This window comes from Mesoplodon densirostris, chromosome 5 (assembly GCF_025265405.1).
Source record: "Mesoplodon densirostris isolate mMesDen1 chromosome 5, mMesDen1 primary haplotype, whole genome shotgun sequence".
Lineage (NCBI taxonomy): Eukaryota > Metazoa > Chordata > Mammalia > Artiodactyla > Ziphiidae > Mesoplodon > Mesoplodon densirostris.
Window position 1 is genome coordinate 47,903,640 of NC_082665.1, and position 21,632 is coordinate 47,925,271.

At 39.1% G+C, this 21,632-nt stretch overlaps 3 protein-coding genes across 4 annotated transcripts in view; 1 reads left to right on the plus strand and 2 right to left on the minus strand.

The window, feature by feature from the left end:
* Window positions 1-13,981, minus strand: part of FILIP1L (filamin A interacting protein 1 like) — a 31,228-nt gene extending 17,247 nt beyond the window's left edge. Inside the window, exon 1 of the mRNA XM_060098675.1 lies at window positions 13,857-13,981. The gene's annotated coding sequence lies outside the window, so the exon portion shown is untranslated. The remainder of the gene's footprint in view (window positions 1-13,856) is intronic.
* The window catches only part of CMSS1 (cms1 ribosomal small subunit homolog), a 391,750-nt gene that overhangs the window by 43,775 nt on the left and 326,343 nt on the right, over window positions 1-21,632 (plus strand). The window lies entirely within an intron of this gene.
* Window positions 1-21,632, minus strand: part of LOC132490362 (filamin A-interacting protein 1-like) — a 142,778-nt gene that overhangs the window by 32,959 nt on the left and 88,187 nt on the right. The window lies entirely within an intron of this gene.

The window sequence follows — 21,632 nt, forward strand, 5'->3', positions numbered from 1 at the left end:
AACCACCATTTTAGGGCATAGTTGATTTTTTGGAAAACTTCTGTTAGATCTCTTTGTGTTAGTTGTCTCTGACATTCATAACTCTTCTTCACTGTTTGCTGCTCAAATATATTTGGGATCAGTATTCCCCATTTCTCTTTTGTTCACAGATCTATACCACAGCTCTTCTCCCTTCCTGGAAGAGAACGTGCTTTGAATGTGTATTATCCAGTGAATTGCCAGCATATCACAACAGATACTAATAGCTGATTCTCCCAAAGCCTCTTTGATTTCTGCTCCTCTTTCTCCTGTTCTTCGTTCCTTGCGTGTAAACGTGCAGTGACGTTCTCTGCTGAGATAATATGCTCCTAGACTTGTCTGCCTGGGGACTCGGAGGTGGGGTGGGCTGACGGATGCAGTCTCTTTCTGTATGTGCTACTGCTGGGCTTAGTTTCCATAGTGGAAAATGTGGAGAGGACTATTGAGGATATTTTATAATGTTTTTTGAACATTTCAGAAAAAAATACAAATAACAGGTTGAGGGATACTCAGATTATCTGTGAAAGAAGTTATTTGAGGTTATCATACTGTTGTATACTTAACTTTTTAATTATACAAAGTTTACTTTGCTCAGTTTTAACTCTTCAAGAAAGTCTGAATTTCAGTCTTGGATTTCAGATTAGCATTCCTGAATATATACGTCTCCAAATATGTATATTAAAAGGTATAGGGTCCTACCTCATCCTTCATCTGCCAGTTCCTCTTCCCAAACTTACAACCACTGATATTAGTTTCTTACATGTACTTCTATAGTGCCTTTATGAGTAAATAAGCAAATACAAATAAAGATTCTTAGTCTCTCCCTTTTTTATACAAAAAATAGCTTACTATAAACTCTCTTTATCCTTCACCTTGGTTTTTGCAGTTAAATATTTTCTTTGAGATTTTTTTTAAAGATTTTTTTGATGTGGACCATTTTTGAAGTCTTTATTGAATTGTTACAATATTGGTTCTGTTTTATGTTTTCTGGTTTTTTGGCCCCAAGGCATGTGGGATCTTAGCTCCCCGACCAGGAATCGAACCCACACCCCCTGCATTGGAGGGCGAAGTCTTAACCGCTGGACTGCCAAGGAAGTCCCAGAGATCTTTCTATTAGATCAGTGTTCTTAAGCAGGGACAGAAAAAGGGAATAAAAGTCAACATGGCTGCTAAATAAATCTTTACAACTTCATGCTTAAAAAATTAAAATTTACAGGATTTTTGAGATGAAGTAACATAGAGAAACAGTAGGCATACTTTTGCTGTTTTGAATTTTTAATATTAAGATAAATTGTAATAGTAATGTTATTTGATTATAATTTTATAACAACACCTTAACTGATGTATATCTGTTTTTATAATGTCTGTGTGTAGCATGTGCATTTTCTTAGTTAAGAAACTGAAGCCCAGGAAGACTAAATAATACCATTGTTATGGTAGCCCTGGTACTAGAACACAGACTGCAATTCCCAGTTGCTATCAGTGTGGGATTTAGTTTATAGGGAACAAGAAACAAGCATACTGAGGGTCTACTCTGTGCCACTTGATCTTACTTAATCCTTAAAACAACCTTATGAGGTAAGTATTATTCCTATTTTACAGATGGGGGTAAGGACCAAAAAACTAAAATTTAGAGAGGTTAAATAACTACCAAATAGCACAAATAACCAAACCAGAATAAAAATTCACTGCCTACAAAGCATGTGTTCTTTTAGCTTAACCAGTCTACATGCTAGAAAGCCCAGACAGAGTACTGACCTCAGAAGAGTTTCCTCTTTCTCCCATCTCATGCTTTTAGTGTTAATTTGTTCATTCATTCTTGCACTCCAGGTCCTTATCCCATTGACTCCCTGACCCCCCCTACCTTTGCTCAGTCTGCTCCAGTCATACCAGTTTCCCTGTTGCTCCTTGAGCACAGCAGGGCCTGTGGCTTTTGTACTGGCTGCCTTCCCAGGGAGCCACTGGACTCTCTCCCCTAGTTCATGTAGTAACACCTGGCATACTATATTTTACTTACTTGATCATTGGCTGTCTCTCCTACTAGAATTTAAACTTCATGTGAGTAGGGAGGTAGGGGTGGGTGTGTTGTGTGTGTGTGTGTGTGTGTGTGTTTTATTCAGTGACGGGTCAAGCAGTGGTCTGTTTTATTCAGTGCTAGATTTATAGCTCAAGAACAGTGCCCATGGTAGTCGATAAGTATTTGTTAAATATTTGAACAAATACCTATTCTACTTTTGAACTAGGTACCATGTTAGGGTATAAGTGTGTGACTGTAAGCAAAAGACACATAGTACAGTCACCCTCTGTATCTTCAGATGCAGAACCCATAGATAGGGAGGGCTGACTGTACTATATCATTTTATATGAGAGACTTGAGCATCTGTGGATTTTGGTATCTGTGGGAGTCCTGGAACCAATCCCCCTCGGATACTGAAGGATGACTGTAAGTATTCAATAGTTCCTTTCCTCTATAGTCATTGAATAACAGTTATCATTTATTGAGGAATTATTATATGCCATGTACCATGCTAGTCCCGGAAACAGTCATAAGAAGCAAGTACAGCAAGTCTCCGACATACGAACCTTCAAGTTGCAAACTTTCAAAGACATGAATGTGCATTCCATCAGTGTCAGGCGTGAGTGAAATTGCAGCTTGCCCTCGGTCTCCTATTGCTGACGATCCTTCAGCTCTACCATCTCCCACCTCCTCTCCCTCCTCCAGTCAGTAACTCTTCTTGCCTGTTCACTCGATGCCAGCCCCTATATGCCAGCTGTTGTGCTGTACTACTGTACTTTTCAAGGTACTGTAGTGTAAGATTAAAAATGTTTTCTTTATTTTTTGTGTTTTTTATGTACATATTATCTGTGTGAAAAGTATTACAGTCTATTACAGTACAGTACTATATAGTACTATACAGTACTATATAGTACTATATAGCCGATTGTGTTAGTTGGCTACCTAGGCTAACTTTGTTGGACTTATGAACCAGCTGGATTTATGAACAAGCTCTCGGAAAACAACTCGTTCGTATGTAGGGGACTTAACTGTATTATTATTCTCATTTTACAGAAAAGCAGTTTCTCACCACCGTGACATACATCCACACCTCCTATCTCATATATCTCATATACCATCCTCTCCAGTGAATTTGTGTGTTGTAATATTCTGCCTGTGAAAGGCACAGAAAATCACCACCACTTGCAATCCGCTGTTTTGACACTGTATTTTCTGTAGGTTCATGGCTACTTTGAGCTTGATCATGAGATATTAGCAAATATTCTCTTAATCATTGTAATAATAAAACAAGTTTAGTCATTTGGCATAAATTCATGATTATTTTTGGATGGTTTAGAAAATTGTGACTTTGCCAGTAATAACATCTCATGTTCCCTAGAGGAGGTGGGTTTGTCATAAATACCATTTCCATAGAACATTTCAGGGAACTTAAAGTTCTCGGAAAGTATTTTTAGCAGGCAGCCTTTTCTCAGACAGACTTCAAGGGCATAATGCTGTATACCCTTAAAAGTGTGTGTTGTATGTGTTTTATCTTATTAAGAATATTTGTATGTATTTCTCTTATTGCAAAATCCATTTATATTTAGATGTTCCTTTTGTATCTTAGTGGATTGAGGAAAACAGAAATAGATTCTTTAGAAAAGCATTCTGATGTAGCTACACAATTTTGTTTTTAATCTCCTTTCATCCTTTTTTTTCCTCTTCCCAAATCACAGGTTATTTTCATTGAGATATTGCAAATAGATATTTTGGAGGATTAGTATAATTCCTTTCTCTTAACACGTATTCTTTGGTAGGTTGTTTTTCTTTCTTTTATTCTCTCTTTTTAAAAAGTGACAAAGACTATATCCTTTTCCAAGTCTTACTCTGAGCCAAAAGGAAAGAAATTTTTTTTAAGCCCCTAGTTCCTGTAAGTCTTTTTTAAAAAAAGCCTTAACTCTTTTATCTGGCTTTCATACTTTAATTCACTGGTGTTCAGTTTGTAGATTTAACATAAAAGGCCAAAGCAGGGAGCAGTCATGTGCCAGAGTAGATGAGTTCACTGGTTTTCACCTCCCTGTAGTCTGGCTGCCTGCACAGAGGCAGCGGCTAACGTGGTATGCTTGGGAAACCAAACGTTTCCTAACTTGTTAGTGGGAAATTTAGACTTCAGAAACTCAGAAACCACAACAACAGAGACTTATGTTTTATTGTGACTACTGAAGTCACACAATTTGCCATGAGAAACCGGCTAGACAGGAGTCCAAAGAGCATAAAATGTGAAACATTCTGATCCCTAGAGAACTTCCTTCTTTTTCCCCTTCCATTTTAGCTATAGTAAATCAGTAAACAAGGAGGGCAAAGGAAGTAGAACATTTAATACCATTAAACAGTATTTGGAGGTCAAGGCAGTTGGAAGATGAAGGTTGATGTTTGGCCTGACTGCCTGCTGAGCAAACGGTGAGATCCTGAACCACAGTGAACATCCTCCGTCTACCCTTACTCACTTTCCCTAGTTCCTGAGGGTGACTGGTTTCTGTCTCCTAAATGATGTTTTGGAGAACTAGAGTTTGGGCCATATGTAAAACTTAATTACAGATAGGTGGGAAAGTTGTATTCTAAAATCTGTTGGAATGTAACTGACCATTTTTCTTGCGGTCTTTGCATGTCCTCTTGCATACATTTCAAAAATTAAAATTATTTTGGTCATCTAACCTTGTTTAATTTTCCCTAACGAGCAGTTCAGAGCATTTGGGTTACATTTTCCTTTTCTGCCACTTCTGAGCATTGAGAAGATAGAAAGCATGAACACAGAGTTTGATCCTATTTTCTCTCTCTAAGTTGGGTTCTTCTAAGATGAATGTGTTCTAGAGAATATTTAGCTTGTGTAGTTAGGGGCAATTCCATCTTAAGATGTTATAGTGGTTTGCAACAGGCCTGCTAGTGGTGAGAGCAGTGACTTAATACTTTACTTCCCTTGGCCCTGGGCCTGTCTGCAGCTGGTTTTGTCCCTGCGCAAAAGTTTTACCCATTTAGTTATGTTTATCAGCATGAGAAATTCTGTTTGGAAAAAAATTGATGAAAAGGCTATATAGTATACCTTGTGTATGTGCTATATGAATACCCATCCATTTTTGCCGTGACCATATCTTACTTTTGAATTTTAATTAATTTTAAGATTTGAATTTGAGAGAGGGCAAACTATTTCACGTTTGCAGTAGTTGAAAAAACCGTTGTTGAAAAAAGCACTGACTTCAGTATCCCTCACTTTTACAGTTTACTCATTCACAGCTAAAAACAAAGAAAAAAAGCAAAACCCCAATTCTCAAGCAACAGAAAAGCCACTTTCAGAAGAGCCATGTATTCAATGGACAGGGAATGTTGGACCAAAATCTGCCACTGACTTAACTCTATGACTTTACTTAACATCTACCTGTTACCTCAGCTGCAACATGGGGAAAGCAATACAATTTTGTCTCTAAGGTTTACAAAGCCTTTAATGATCCTCAAATCTCAGTTCCAGAGGATAAAAACCACTACCAACCTTTAAAGTCCTTTCCCTCCCTTCTTTCCTATATAGCACTATATACAAATTCACGTGTCAAAAATGTATATTCCATTCTATCAGAAGAGATTTTATGACTCGTCAAGTCTCAGTGGTTCATAACTATACAGGAACCTTAATTGGAATTTCATGGGATTCAGATTTATTTTTCGTTCTTTATATGTCAAGCATTTGTTGTAGTTCAAGATTGTAAGTGTGCTGTAGAAGTACAGAAGTAAATCTTTTTAGTGTCTGACACTTAAAATGTTATGCTAAATTGAAAGTATAATTAAACTGAAAAATGAACACCTAGGAAGAAGTATTTGACTAGTAGTTTCTGAAAGGAAATCTTCATTGTCTGTGGGTAGGATCTAATATAAGCTATTTAGCCTATGTTGTAAGATTTGTCTCACCTATTTGTTTTATATGTGTGCCTCTCCAGCATGATAGGACTTTCCAGGTAAAACAGGGAGATTCCAGGCCAGCTTTTAAGCCTTTTGCTCTCCTTGGTCCTTTACTCAGTAACTTGTTTTTTATTTCAGGTGACTAAGACTTCTTTAGGAAAGCTCATGTGGGTTTCGCATAGGAGGGATTCCTTTCAAGCAGGGAAATCAGGATAAAGGATAACCTCACTTTTCAGAGTGGCTGAAGTTAAGTACTAGAGACATGGATTTTCTCCAATAATCTTAATCCTGAGTTCTTAACTCTCCAATAAGCTTAAACATGAGTTCTTTGGGACTGCATCCTACAAAGCACCTCCTCTTTGGCCCTGAGACAGCCCCTTGTGCCTCAGCCTGGAGGAACCAAATAGCATCAGATGATGATGGAGCATCATTCTTATGGGCAGACTGGCTTAATATCTAGAAGAGCAATAGATGCCATTTACTGAGTGTCTGCTGTGGGTCTGGCATTGTGCCAACTGCTTTATCATCACTTTTAATCTTCACTTTAAGGATTGAAATAACTATGGAACGCCAGGTTGTTCTAAAGGCCAAATAATGGAATTTAAAATCAGACTTTGGGTGTTCTGATGCTGGATCAAGCCATCTTTCTCTTTTTACCTCATATTCCCTTTTCACAGTAGACTTCCAAGGGATAAATCTGCCATCATTTTTTGGAATGCTACATTTACATTTCACTTTCCATCTTTTCCATGAATGTTCCCTAACTTGTCTAACCCTGGCTGGTTCCCCTTTCTGAGTTCCCACAGCCCTTACAGTTTTGTGACACAAATACTCTGTATTGTTTTATACCACTTTCTAATTTGTTATATTACTTTTGCTCTTGAACTAACTATAAGCTCCTTAAAGAATCTGATACCTCTGTATCCTGCACATGGGTCTGAAATTGGTACATACTTGATGACCAAATGATTTGAGAGGTGAGAAGACCCATTTCTTAGGGGAACATAACTCCCTCTTAGTCTGAATGATGCCTATAGTTCTCAGAATTTACTCTAATTATTATGAGAGCTGAAGAAGGAGAAGTAGAGTTTTGTTCCTCCTGTTCTTGTCACTTTTGAGGAGGGAGAACCATTCAGTGAAGTGAATTCACTTGGAGACAAATTTAAATAAGTCCAGATGGGGGTAAACTAGCCAGAGAATCTTAACTTTGCCTGTGATTCTTTGCATCTTTGCTCAGCCCAGTGAATTTTATGAGACTGTAAGAAGACTCTTGTGAGGCATAATTTTAGGGGAGATGAGTAGAACCCCATTTAACAAAGTTGTTCTCATCTTTATCTAAAAGACCTCAGTCTGCCCCATGTAGGCAGTTGTATGAAAGCCTGAAGGATAATACTGAACCTCAAACATAATGTGTTTCTTTTAATAAAAAGAGTGTTTAACTCTCTTAATAATAAATGAATTGATATTATTTTTAAAGAATAGATAATCTTCTCATTTGCAGCAAAGCATTACTTTATACAGAGCTCCACAGAGTGATTCACCCCCTCTGCCATTCCCAATCAACTGACTGACAGGCCAAGGCTAAGGGACTTGCACAGCATCTCATTGCAGGCCATTTGTCTTCAGCAAGAAGGAACTTTCTCATGCTCTCCCCAAGCTCTTAGGCTAAACAGCTTCATCCTTTGCTTCAAATGTAACAGCAGCAGGCACTTAAATCTTGTCAGACCAAATGTGATGAATATTTTACATTCCTCTTATAACTTCTGCTCAGAGATTTGTTTTTGTTTTGATTCACTTAAAAGAGAATTTTAAAAAGAGAGAGAAAATTTAGTTCACCTTTAAACTTTTGTTCCAAGACTGGTGGGCCATGAGATATGATAAATCTGGCAGATTTACTCCTGTCAGAGTCGCCCATCTTGAAGGTCTGAGCTCATCTTTTTTTTTTTTTTCCCTGAGCTCATCTTTGCGGCTGTTCTTGGTAGGATGATTTGGAGCTCTCACAGGCTCAAGGGCTATAGTTATGTGAATTTTGCCTCTGGCGTAAGAGTGGACTTTTTCCTCACATTCTTCCCATTTTCTTTAGCTGACTTGTCTCTCTAATGATAGGATCAGTAGCTTATATTTTTATAGAGTCTTTGACTCTACGTGATCAGAGTTCCCTCAGGGGTTATTGTGCACTATTCTATCCTTATCCAGTATTGAGAGACACTTACAGTGGATGACATTGTTCCCATTTTTTAGGTTAATGGAAGCCAAGGCTATAGGAGGCTTATGCAGAGAATGGATGGCAGAGCCAAGAAGAGTAGAACTTGATTTACGAACCATTATTCCTACTCTTTAGTCTTAGCATTGAGGTAACACTATTTGTCCATATCAATTTGGTGTCACTAGTAAACAAGCTTGGAGACTGACTACATTTGTGTTGTATTTTTTTTAAAAAAAACAGCCCCACATGGTTTATCTTTATTTTTATGTACAGCTGACCTGTATTATCTATATTGCTTTATCAGTTCATTAAAAAAGAGCCCGAACAGGACAGTGATCAATGATTGAAACCACTGTGCAAGAGCTGCTGATGATCTTAGCCCTTGTCATCAACACAGTAGGTGTAGCTGTGTTAGTGACATGGCGTGGTGTGTGGAGAACTTAGTTGCTGGGCTTGTTGTCCTGCCTTGTACTTATAGCACAGTGTCTGGTAGACACTCAGTAAATGTTTGGTGCTGATGAGGACTTACAAGCCCTAGGCTGGTTTCACAGGTTGACACTGGCGTTACCTAACTTTGAAACTATAGAAAAATTATTCTTTTTCTGTAAAACCTGGCAGATGAATTGACTACCCACAGAAACTTTGGAATCAAAGTATATACTTGGGAAAGGGCAATCTGCTAATTTCTAGTTACTGCAAGGACAAACTGTTTGGACCCCATGAGTGCAATTCCCAGGCGTTCAGCTGAGGCACAGAAATTGGGGAAAAACAAAGGAATACCCCTCATTATGGACAAAAACACTGCACTCTGCCCTTTCATATTTTGCTTCCCGTCCATTCCTTGCCCCGGGGCAATTCACCTGGTACTCTTTCACCATCTTTATTCTCATTATTTTGGGAGGACATTAAAGTGAGGTAGATGGAGGTGGGTAGACAGAGAAGCATCTGACTTGAAGTCTGCCTACACAACACATACTTTATAGTAAAAGCAGATTTCACTGCCTCAACTTCCCCTGAGCCTAATTCATTTTCTGGTTTTCGTGTTTTATATGTCAGTTCTATGTGGTTACTTCAAATAGTGGCAGAGACTTGCTTTAAGCTCCTGAACAAAATCTAGAAGAAGGGGCCCTTCCTAACCCACTGTTTCCAGAAATACTCTTTTCTTACCAAATAAGAAGCTTCCAGGGTATAATTTGTTCACATATTTATCCAGTACCCTTCTTGGCCTGGTGACATACCTACTAACTATAGCTAGGTCTTTTTCCAGGTGCTAGGGATAAAGTTGGTAGCAAAACTGACCCTCAAGGAGTTTACAGTCCCAGAGACAGGTGATAAACAAGCAGTTAATGTATAATTTAATGTCATGTAGCAATGCATGGTATGAAGGAAAGTAAAGCAGGTAAGTATCTCCAGGAGCTTATAGCCCACAGTGACTTCCTCTAAAGTTTTTGTGAGGGTTGTTTTAAAGGCACTGATTCACTGAGTTTTGAAAGGGAACCTACTAGCTGGGGAGGTCTAGGGAATGCAGAATGCTTGTAGTTGGAAGACGCTGCGAAGAGGTCACTTGTCAAGTTAGTGGATCAGACGTAAATGGCTTTAACTATAACTGTAGAGCATACACTCTTTGCAGGGCACCTCTCAGCTTTTAGGCAGAGAGTGAGCCTTGCCGCCCAGAGGACCTTTAAGTACATTTATTATTTGTTTTCTTTGTCCTCCCTTTATCACCTCCCTTCCATTGTAGCCTGGTTGAACTGTATTGATTTTCACCTCCGTCCTTCCCCTTTGTCTTCTTACTGCTTGTACTTATTAACAAGAACTTTGAACTTTTCTACTTTCTACTTTTTTCTACTTTTTTCTACTTTTCTACTTTTCTACTTTTTAAATGGGTTTTATATCCAAATTAACACCTACAGTACCAAGGCTTCTTCTGGGGCTTTGTTCTCATCTCTTTTAGCATTAATTTAAGGAGAAACCAAAGGCTATTATAGCCCAAGAATGCAGGGGGCCCTGGCTCTGCCTCTGAGTAGCTCTGTGTCTCTGAGGTAAGTCACACTGTAGACATCAGTTTCTTCTGCAAGGTGAGGCATTTGGATCAGATGGCCTCCAAGGCCTCTTCCAGCTATAAAGTTCTGTGGACATTCCCTGTCAAGTCTGTGTCCGTGTGTGTGTGTACACTCTTTGGGGCCTGGGGCATCCCACTGTCCATAAAGAACTTACCAAGGCACTTCTCAAACTCACATCTGTGGGACTGAGTGTTTACTATTCTGACAAAATATACACTCTTTTACTGATAATGACTGTGCTCTAGGCTAGAATCAGTAGTTACCATAAACAGAAACAAGGTGTTTGCACTTCTACCTGTCCCAATGATAGCTACACTTACCTACTTACTCCTGCACATACCTCCTCACCCATCCCCCCACACACAAATGTATCATTTCCTAAGCTACTCATTAAAAAATTATAATTGTATCTTTAAGAGTTAATCTTATTTTGGAACCAGTAGGGCATAGGAATGTGAGGATGGTCAGAGTGGAGAAAAAAATGCTGCTAATGTTTTATCCTCTGTTCTTGGGCTCAGAATGAAAACTGCTGCTGTCCTATCTAATCTGCTAAATTAGAATCTCATGGAACAAGCATGAAAAGGGAGTCCTTCTCCCATATCTGAAAAAGAACCAAGCAACTTTGCTTGGAGAGCCTTCCCACTTTTATTTGCCCAGCTTTCCCAGTCGGAGGTAATGTTAGTGCAGAAGAAGGCCAGAGAGAGAGAGAATCTCAACTCTGTTTTTAAGAAGAGGAATGTAGGAGGGCTTAGAACAGTGTTGGTGATGATCTGCTAGGAATTAGTGTACCTCACACTCGAAGTAGAAACTGACTGGCCAGAGGAATTTCTAAAAGTCTTTGCAGCATACGTTAAACATAAGTGATTGAGTTGGTGGCCCTAGTGATGGCAAAGGCAGCCATAGAAATATTTCTTTGAAAGTTTGTGATGCTTGCTGAATATGCAGAGTCTTTTCATCTTTAAATCCTTATTTAAACACAATTTACAGAAACTAAATCAGTTTATATTGAAGCTAAATTCACAGTCAAATGCAAATTAACTAAACTCTAAAAATCATTTAAAATTAATGATATGCCCAAGAGGATAAGGTGTGTTAGATTTTTCAAAGATAATGACTGGCTGTGTGGGTAACAGATCTCAGTTCTTGAAGCAGGTTGGGACCAATATTGCTTTACATCCTTTGATTATTACTTTACAATATCCAGTCTTTTATAAACAGTTCTCTTCCTGCCCCGCTTCCTTTTTCCCTTTAATAGGAGGCTGTATTTTTTTTTCTCTATTCACCTTGTAAAAGCATTCACTTTGCCCTGAAGCACTAGATATACACAGAACATGACATAAGAACAATTAATGGAATTTTGTTCTTCTCCCCCATTTTCACTTTTTTTACCTCAAAATCCATTTATTACCAAAGGCACTTTTTTGGAGGGGAAGAGATAGCAGAGAACCCTAAAGCAAAGCTCACAGCGTTTTGAGAAGGCAGATTAATGGGAATTGCAAGTGGACTTGAAAATTGAGAAGCTGTAAGCTTACTTGTATTTTCATATTGACTATTACTATAGACTCGATCACAACATTAGGAAAATATCACAAAAATACCAGGGCTTAACAGGTAAGGTTAATCACCATAGAAAGGTAAATGAATTTATTAATTATAAAATTAATATGTGCTTTATCTGGAGATGTAAAAATTCACATTCATTCAATCCAAAACATTTTTTCCATCATGTAAGTTATCCCAAGGACTAAGAAATGCTAAGAGAGCCCACTGTGAGATAATGTATCCACGATAAATCTTTTTTAACTTTCAACTTTCAAAGGGGTTTTAATGGGTGATTGTTCTTTGAACTATGCTTTAAAGTTAATAAATGGAAAAAAGTGTGGACTGTTGAAGTGTGTCACTTAAAATTTTGTTTTAAAATTGATGCTTGCCTGTTTTACAAAAATAAAATGCAGACTCTGGGAAACAGCTGTTAGGGTTTGATAGAGGTTATGATTTTCAACAGTTGAGCTATAGTTTATGGTACAGATGGTACTTTGGGTATAGCTGAAACAATAATTGATGGTTTCTGTTTCCCTCCTCCTCTATTAGATTCAAAAGACTGGAATACCTTTTTCCCAAGATAGGAATTTTTTCAGTTTCCAATTACAGCCTATATCAAATAAACAACTTTTCTGTTGAATATTCTGTACTTCTCCAGAGTAACCTGGGTGTTGCCCCCTCTTCTTATTATGGTAGGCTTCCCTATATTTGAAATAATAGTTTTGAGGAAATGCTACTTCTCAGTACTAACCTGCAGTTTATAAAGACCATCTTCAGGCCAAGTAACATATAATTTTTCTTTTAGAATACTAAAACCAAAGCCTTGCATTGCTTCAAACAAAATTAGCAAATAAAACTCCTGTGAAGCAAAAATGGCAGGCACTAATGTCATATACTTTAAAAAACTCAACCACAGGAATTACTAGGAATACAGATATATCCCAAATTTTGAGCAGGTAAAAAACTATGTTTCAAATGATAAGTAAAACATAGAGACTATTTTAAAAGGGAAATAATTCTTTCACACATTTTTTCCCTAAGTTTGTTTTACAACATATGTTCAGACCAAATAAAGTTTGAGTGATAAATCATTTTTTCATCTCCTATTCCAGTGTTTTAAATTTGACATAGCATATTTTGTTTTTAATTCCTCTGCTGATTTTTATTCTGAAAAGTAAAGTAAAATATGTAGATTTTCGGCATCTGCCAGCGGTTCAATTATCATACTATAAGGGTTCGTTTATAGCAATAGTCTATTCAGGGTTTAGATGTAACGAATTATGGTTCAAAACGCCACTGATTAACAAAATTCTTCTATAAGCTTTACCTTTTAAATTAGTATTTCTACATAATAAACTATTGTCCAACATGTTACTGTAGAGGAACTAGCTTTATCTTTAATTTGCATTGCAGTTTGTCATTTACCCACTGACTGGAGTTGAATTAAAAAGTTAGAACTCAAAACTGTGAGTTACTTTCTTGTGCTAATTAACATTTGCTTTTAAGACAGAATAGCGTTTGTAGGATTTTTTGAAGCTTAAAAAGTGCTTTACTTTTTAAGTTAGATTCATCCTAATTACAAGATGTATTCTTAACAGGGGTTTTCTAGTCTTTTATATGAAGATTTACAAAAGAGGGAGGGCATGGGGGGGGAACAAATCCACTACCTTGTGGTAGTGTTTCGCACTGTGCTCTTGTAAGACTTAAAGGAGTTTGAGTCCTAGGAGAGGTAAGATCAGGAGATAGAGTTGTTGTAGTACAATATACTCTCCCCACGCTTTCCCCAAAGATTTCTCAATACAGGCAGGATACCATGTATAGCTTACTTGGAAGGCGTCTGTAATATATAGTCATCCCTCACCTCTCTACATTTAAAATTAAATCCCAAATCTGTTTTCTCTATCGGAGAAAACTTTTCAAGTTTTGTGTGAGTTGGGAAAGGTTTTGAACCTAGAGTTCATTGGACGCGCTTTTCGAAACCTGTCCGGTTCGTGATGCTGATAACTTTAAAAGCCACCTACAGACTGCCTAGCTCTCAGACAGCAATCCCCTTGCTGGAGCTGAGCGGCTCTCCCGGGCTTACCTGAGTCGCCTGCGCTGGGGCCGGGCGGGGGCCGGGCGGGGGCCGCAGTCGCGAGGCGCTGCGAGCGGGCTGTGCGCGCTCCGGGAGTCGCCCGAACAATGCGAGCGGGGCGCCGAGCGCGCCCGGCCTATGGGCGTTACGTCACTGCGCTGCCTTATAAGGCGCTCCGCGTGTGCGGCGCGGGCGGCGGGGGCGCCGGTGACAGCCAGATCCGCGGCGGCGGCGCTGCATCGCGCCCCGGCTCCGCCGACGCTCGGACCGTGTGAACGCACCGTCGGTCCCGGCTCCCCGCGGAGGGGAATGGGCGGCGGGCCGGGGACGCTGGCGCCCTCCTGCCGGGCTAATCGAGTCATTGGGGGTCAGGGTTGATCCGCTTGTAACTTTTCTCCCTCTGGGGCTCTAAAGCTTCTGTTATTGCTTGGGATTCTTAAATACACATCACGTTATTCTTATTTATACTTTAGTAAATACGTTTTTGTTACATTTGTTTCTTGGTTGCTGGGGAAGAAGGCGGCAGAGGGAAGCCAGAAGTCTCAGTCTCTCTCTCTCTTTTTTTTTTTTTTTTTGGAGACATCTCCGGGAGTGATTTAGACTTCAAACCTTCTCTTTCCTCTTTGTAAAGAGTAGGGGTCCTCAGAGGATAGTATTTTATTTCCTGATGATGTAACTACCAAACAATTCTTCAAGTGGTGATGGGAAGGCCAGATGAAATCTTATTTTTTTCAGTGTTTTTCCTGAGAGAACCTCCTTGTTCCTCATTTCTGCATGCCTGTGTTTTAACGAAAGTAGTTAAAACTAATCAGTTTATATGGCAGGGAAAATGTTTATTAAAGAAATGTAATGTTTTGTGCAGTACTTTGAAGACAAAGTATAAAAATAGAACTTTAGAACCAGTTTTAATTCATCTGTTCTTTTCTACCAGCACACAAAATAAAACAAAAAAGACCTGAGAAGAAAAAAGAAACTGACAAAATATGACTGAATTAAGCCTGTTACCCTTTACTAGGGGGCAGATTTACTTGTATAAATACTTTTTCTTGTAAATGAGAATTAGCCTCCTAATTGCTTTGCACAGCAATAAGAGAAGTAATCTCTAAAGTCCTAGCCAACTATATGAATCTGCTAAGTAAATTAGAGACGTGGCTGCCTCATTTGTGAGTTTCAAATAAACTGAGTAGTTTAAATAACTTGAGTCTATTTAATTTTTAAAATTACATTAAAATAGGATTGCTTCCTATTATAATGTACATGTCTGTAGAATTATTGTTTCCATATGTTTTGTCAAACAGAAATAATGAAAATAGTCTGCCTGTTTCTTTTCTTTAGTGTGGAGTAGAGAAAGACTCGTTGCAGAGAATTTATAGTTAGCAAAAATGGCATGGAGAAAAGATGCAGGGCACAAAAATAAACATGTATCATCTTTAATAAACTGTGGGCTCACTTTAACAGTTCTTCTAAATCACTCTACCTGTCTACTGAGATGTGTATTAAACTAACCCCTGCTTTTTGTGTATACTGTTTTAAGAGAAGTGAATGATTATACTCTTCAGCTGAACTTAAGTTTTAATATTTGATTTGCAGTTTCGTATTAACATTTTAGATGTTGGTTTGTTAAATACACTTATGAAGTGTATTTAAATATTTTTAGTCTCCTATGCTTGCCTTGTACTGATTAAATATCCTTTGAGATTTTTATACTAGCTTTGATTTATTACAAGTGAGATAAAATGACTGTTATGAAAGTTGCATGAAGCATAAACACCTGAATCTCAGCTCCAAACTGGTAACATAAAGTACCTCTACCCAAAGCTAGCATTTTTGTAACTTGTTCTGCCTCCTTTCCCCTCTGATGGATACAGAGGCTTCCTAACATTTGACACTACCATTTATTTCTTTCTTATACTTTTGTACTCATGCTTTGCACTTATGTTCATGCTTTTGACTTCCCAGTTTCCCTGTAAAATATGTCAGTATTATTTCCCCCTTTTCTTTAGCTGAAGTAACTGAAGACTAGAGAAGTTAAATGGCTACAAGGCTTGTCTAGGGTTCTTGAAGCAAGAGAAAAGAAGATTAGTACTCCTACTTCCGAGTTCCTTGCCTCTGCTGTTACTCGCTGAAACACTGGCCTCTGAAACAGCTATGACTCAGCGTTCCAGCTGAGGTCATGGTATGTGGCCACTCTCTTCAGGAATCAATAATAACTCTCATTTGTTGAGCTTTTAGTTCATACCAGTCGCTGTGCTTAATGCTCTACATGCACTCCATCGTTTAATCTGCATAACACATTTTGAGGTGGTTTTATCTCTACTTTTCAGATGATGAAACACATTTGGAAGGGTAAAATTGCTTGACCAAGGTCACCCTGCTGGTAAAGTAATGAAAGCAAAAATTTGAACCAGTGTTATTATATATACAGCCTTAGTCTTGTCTTCTCTTAAGGATTTGCTCAGAACCTCTCAGAGGTGTTGCTAGTAAAGAAATATTCTGATTTAACTGAGAAGTTTGTGTCTTTATTTTCCAGACTCATGTTGAACTAAGAAAACTAAAACTCACACTCTTCGTAGGCCACACACCAGAGCCACCCTGACTGTGTGCTGAATAACCCTAGGGAGTGTTGTTTACATTGGAGACATTGTGGATTTGTATATTTACTAAGATAGTTTTCTTGAGGATGTTGGCAACATGTTCTAATAAAGTTAGAATATTATAAAAATTTTCCAACAGATGAAAGTCAAAGGTCTTGAAGAAGCGGAATCTTTATCTAACTCACACAAGGGCACCCTGGGTCTTGTATTGCACACTCCAGCCAGCCATTGGCATTGTGCTCCACTGGCCACATGAGTAGATTTTTATCTCCTTTCCTTTTCCTATCAACATTCTCTTTGCAATGCAATTTTTGTTCTCTTAGCTTCTGACATATATTTATTATGAAAAGAATAGAGTTAAGACCATTGTGCCTCAGTCTTGGCTGAAAAAGTTTTACTTCCCTTTTTACTGAAAATTTTACTATCCAGTTGCTATATGACTCTTCTCATTTTATAATCAGGAATTTCCTACAAACAAGTATACCTGCAAATAAAAGTCCTTTCTATAATTAGTAAGCTGAATTTATGATCTAAATCAGCAATAGCTTTAAGTTATCATTTGGAAATGGCACAAAGGAATTTTTCTACCAAGCTAATTGCTTTCTAATGCAGAAGAAGGGTTTGTAGGTGACAAGGCTGGAAACTAGGATGTATCCATTTGATTGAATGGTATGAGGTCTCTTTTGTTAGATAGCCAAAAACAGTTGAATATCAGCAGTTTCCCATGGTTTAAGCTATTGCCAGGAGGTTATTATAATGACCACAGCAACCAATGTTAGTAGTAGTGTCCACAATTATTTAACTGTTTTAAAATAACATTAATGTGTTACTAAGCATGTCAGAGTCAGTTTCTCTTTGTGAAGTGACTGCTCTTATTTTCTTTCTTGTCCTGTCTCCCTGCCTTTGTTTCTTCTTGTGACTAGTAAAGTCTTTTGGTCATCTGAATAAGTGCCAGAGAAGCAGTATTCATAATTAGCTGAACCTTTTCTAGAGCCGCCCACAATTTTCGCTATTGGTTCTTTCATCAGGTAAGTGGCAATGTGCACTGCTCTCTGGAAGCTCTGCTGCAAGTTTTGGGATGGTAACACTCACTGTGCATGTGACTTGTTTGCTCCTTTGCCTCTAAAAGAGTATATGTGGAAACACTATAACATGCAAAGAAAAACAGCAATTCGTATTATGGGTGTGGTGCTGTTATGAGAAGCTGAACAGAGTGGGGATATAGATCCAGGATGGCATGGGGAGAGGCAGAATGCTGTGGTCCTGCATTGCATCAGCCTGCAGTTGGATTGGCCAGAGTGTGAGCCTTTGGTGCTAAGATATTCCTCCTGACAGAACATTCTAACATCTCACGCACAGACTTCTTTTTTTTTTTTTTTTTTTTTTTTGCGGTACGCGGGCCTCTCACTGTTGTGGCCTCTCCCCGTTGCAGAGCACAGGCTCCGGATGCGCAGGCTCAGCGGCCATGGCTCACGGGCCCAGCCGCTCCGCAGCATGTGGGATCTTCCCAGACCGGGGCACGAGCCCATGTCCCCTGCATTGGCAGGCGGACTCTCAACCACTGCGCCACCAGGGAAGCCCCGCACAGACTTCTTGAAAAACGGCTTTGCCTCTGAGCATTGGGCAAGCCTGCCGTAGATGTGGAACTGATCGCTTCTCTGCTTCTACACAATTTTAGAGGAAGGCTAAAGAGACTGAGCACCACAGGTGGGCAACTGTGGAACATAGAACCAAAAGGAAAGTCTGAGGGTGAAAGCAGCTTCTCTCCATGCCAGGGACAATCAGTTTTCTAACCTACCTCTTCCTTTCACTCTTCTTTCTGTTCCCCAGGTGATATGTGCCTCGCTCTGTACACGTAAATGCCTGCATGAAATATACCACATCCCCAGGCAGCACAGCACTTACACCGTGCACCGAGAGCTTAACCAGCAATTAATGGGCTGCAGTGAATTTGAATTTACATACAGACTGTCTCACTCTTACCTGCAGCCCAGATCTCCTGTCCCAGGCCTCCATAGTCCTTGACGTTTCCAGAGGCTCCTCAACTATTCCTCTTCTTACTTTAGCTGACTTTGATTTTATAAAGGTACCAATCCCCCTGAGAGTTAACTTGGGCTGATAGCAACAGTGTCAGTGGTAATGTTAGGGAATGGGAAGCCCTTTATTAACATTAAAATGAATGCTATTTTGTGGCTTTAAAAATTAACTTAAAAATAGTTCAGTGCCCATGTCATAATTTGGAAAATGCAGAAAAGTCAAAAAGACATTTTACAACTAGTTCTACCACATGAATACTGCCAACTATTAACAATTCCATGTACTGTGTTTCCTTTTGGTCTTTTTCTAAGCATTTGTAAAACATAATTGTTTTCATACTTTGGGCCATAATTGTGTATTGTTTCTTTTTACCTTTTTATATTCATGCTCCTGGCTTTTCTATAGACATTGGGTCATTTAAAAGCATATATTTGCATATTTTCCCTAGAAATGGTGGTCATAAAGCCAACCACTGACATCACCATGGTTTTTCTTCAACAAGTGAAACAAGGAAGTCCATATTTAATGGAGACTCTTCTGTTGATCAGAGACCTCCTATTCTTGGTTTACGTGGGATGCTATGAGTTGACTATGGGACTCTAGTGAGCATGCCAATAGGTGAGCAGAATGACTTGGGGAAAATGAAGGATTGATAATATGACACCACCATAAGATTATTAAATGGGAAGCAGGAAAAGTCTGCTATTTAGGTCCAGCCCATTTGCTTATTTATTCCTGCAAACATTTTGTGTTTCCTTGGTAACTAATAATAGTTTTGTGAAATTGTTGAACTCACAAGTATTGCTGCAAGAGTAAAAAAAAAATCCTCGAATCACAGAAATTAGATGGAAAAGACCTATTAGGTCATCTTCTTTGTCCCTTGCCAGTACAGATTGTTCTTAATACTTTGTTCAATCCATTTTTTTAAAGGGACCTTGTAAACTAGTTGGTTCTCCATGTCTTTTTTAAGTAATGCGTTTTAAAAGAAACTACTCTGACAGCTTTTTCTGTATAGTTGTGGAGCTTGATTTCAGGCTAAATATTTTTGGAGGAAGACCTATGGGTTCAAAGTACACATGGAGACTTCCCTGGTGACGCAGTGGTTAAGAATCCACCTGCCAGTGCAGTCGACACGGGTTCGATCCCTGGTCCAGGAAGATCCCACAAGCTGCAGAGCAACTAAGCCCATGTGCCACAACTACTGAGCCTGCGCTCTAGAGCCTGCAAGCCACAACTGCTGAAGCCTGCGTGCCTAGAGCCCGTGCTCTGCAACAAGAGAAGCCACAGCAATGAGAAGCCCGCGCACCACAACGAAGAGTAGCCCCCGCTCGCTGCCACTAGAGAAAGCCCATGCGCAGCGACAAAGACCCAATGCAGCCAAAAATAAAATAAATAAGTAAATAAAGTACAATTGAACAGGTTTTTTAGTTGGAAGTCATTGGAACAGTTTAGGATGTTATTGGAATAGTTGGCCAACTAAGGGTGAAACAGATGGGTGAGTTGAACTTATGTTTTCTTTTATCATTGGAAACTCAAATATAACAATGCGTGAGGATAAACTTTTTTTTTTTTTTTTTTTTGCGGTACGCGGGCCTCTCACTGTTGTGGCCTCTCCCGTTGCGGAGCACAGGCTCCGGATGTGCAGGCTCCGCGGCCATGGCTCACGGGCCTAGCTGCTCCGCGGCATGTGGGATCCTCCCAGACCAGGGCACGAACCCGTGTCCCCTGCATCGGCAGGCGGACTCTCAACCCCTGCGCCACCAGGGAAGCCCGAGGATAAACTTTTAATCATATAAACTCATTGAAATGGATCTAGAAGGCCTAAGGAAATAAAGCATTTAGGAAGTAAAAAAAAAAAAGTGAGAGTAAATGGTTCATTCTAAGGTTATTTTTATGAAAGAGACATTTTATGCTCTTCCCTCCTGTCCCTGATTCTGCTTTGTCCATTATTTATAGTCGATTATTACTTGATGTGAAGGTGGCTTCTAGTTGTAAAATCCTTTCCCTCAGTCAGGCAACTTCTTCCAAACCCCAGAAGGACAGAATAAAACTATCTCACAGAGCAGTCAGTGATGGTGTTATAGACTAAATGCTTCACTTCCCTACATTATGGCTAAAGATGTCTCCACTGGGAAGAATGACGAACAAATTAAGAAATAAGAAATGTGCCCTTGAGTTTTATTGTGAAGGATAATCATTTCATAAAATCACATTTTATAGTGTAAAAGACCTTAAAAAACATCTACGCTGCTTATTACCACTCTTTGTTCTCCCTTTTTAAGTAGATGAGATAATTGGATCTCGGAGAGGTTAAAAGGACTTGCCCCAAGGTCAAACAGTAAATTGCTGATCCAGCCACTATGCCTTATGAGTCTGCATGTCTCTGCTGGGAAACATGAAAAATCAAAAATGGCTAATTAAACAACGTGATTAGAACTGTCAAAAAGAATGTGTCTGAAATCCTAATTAATATTAGTGTAATGTACCTAGGTTTATACTAACTACGGGACTAATCTGGAACATTAATGAGCAAGTTATCCACTTTATGGATTAAAAATGCAATATTTTTGTTGCATTTCTTTTATTTCTTTTTAAATTTATTTATTTATTTATTTATTTTTGGCTGCATTGGGTCTTAGTTGCTATGTGCGGGCTTTCATTTTAGTTGCAGTGAGCTGGGGCTACCCTTCGTTGCGGTGCACAGGCCTCTCATTAAGGTGGCTTTTCTTGTTGCGGAGTATGGGCTCTAGGTGTGCGGGCTTCAGTAGTTGTGGCACACGGGCTCAGTAGTTGTGGCACGTGGGCTCTAGAGCGCAGGCTCAGTAGTTGTGGCGCACAGGCTTAGTTGCTCCGCGGCATGTGGGATCTTCCCAGACCAGGGCTCAAACCCATGTCCCCTGCGTTGGCAGGCAGATTCTTAACCACTGCAACACCAGGGAAGCCCTGTTGCATTTCTTTTAAATTAAAGATCTGTATATTGCTGGTAATCAACTCAAGCCACCAAGGTTGGTAATGGGTTGACAACTCTGGTCAAAAATTTAATGGAGAGATCTGAGCTTTTAATATTAATTCTGTTATTTAGCAACATTGTCTTGCATGCCTGCCAGTTGGTTATTCTGTATATGAGAAATCCTTTTATAATTTATGCCACTAG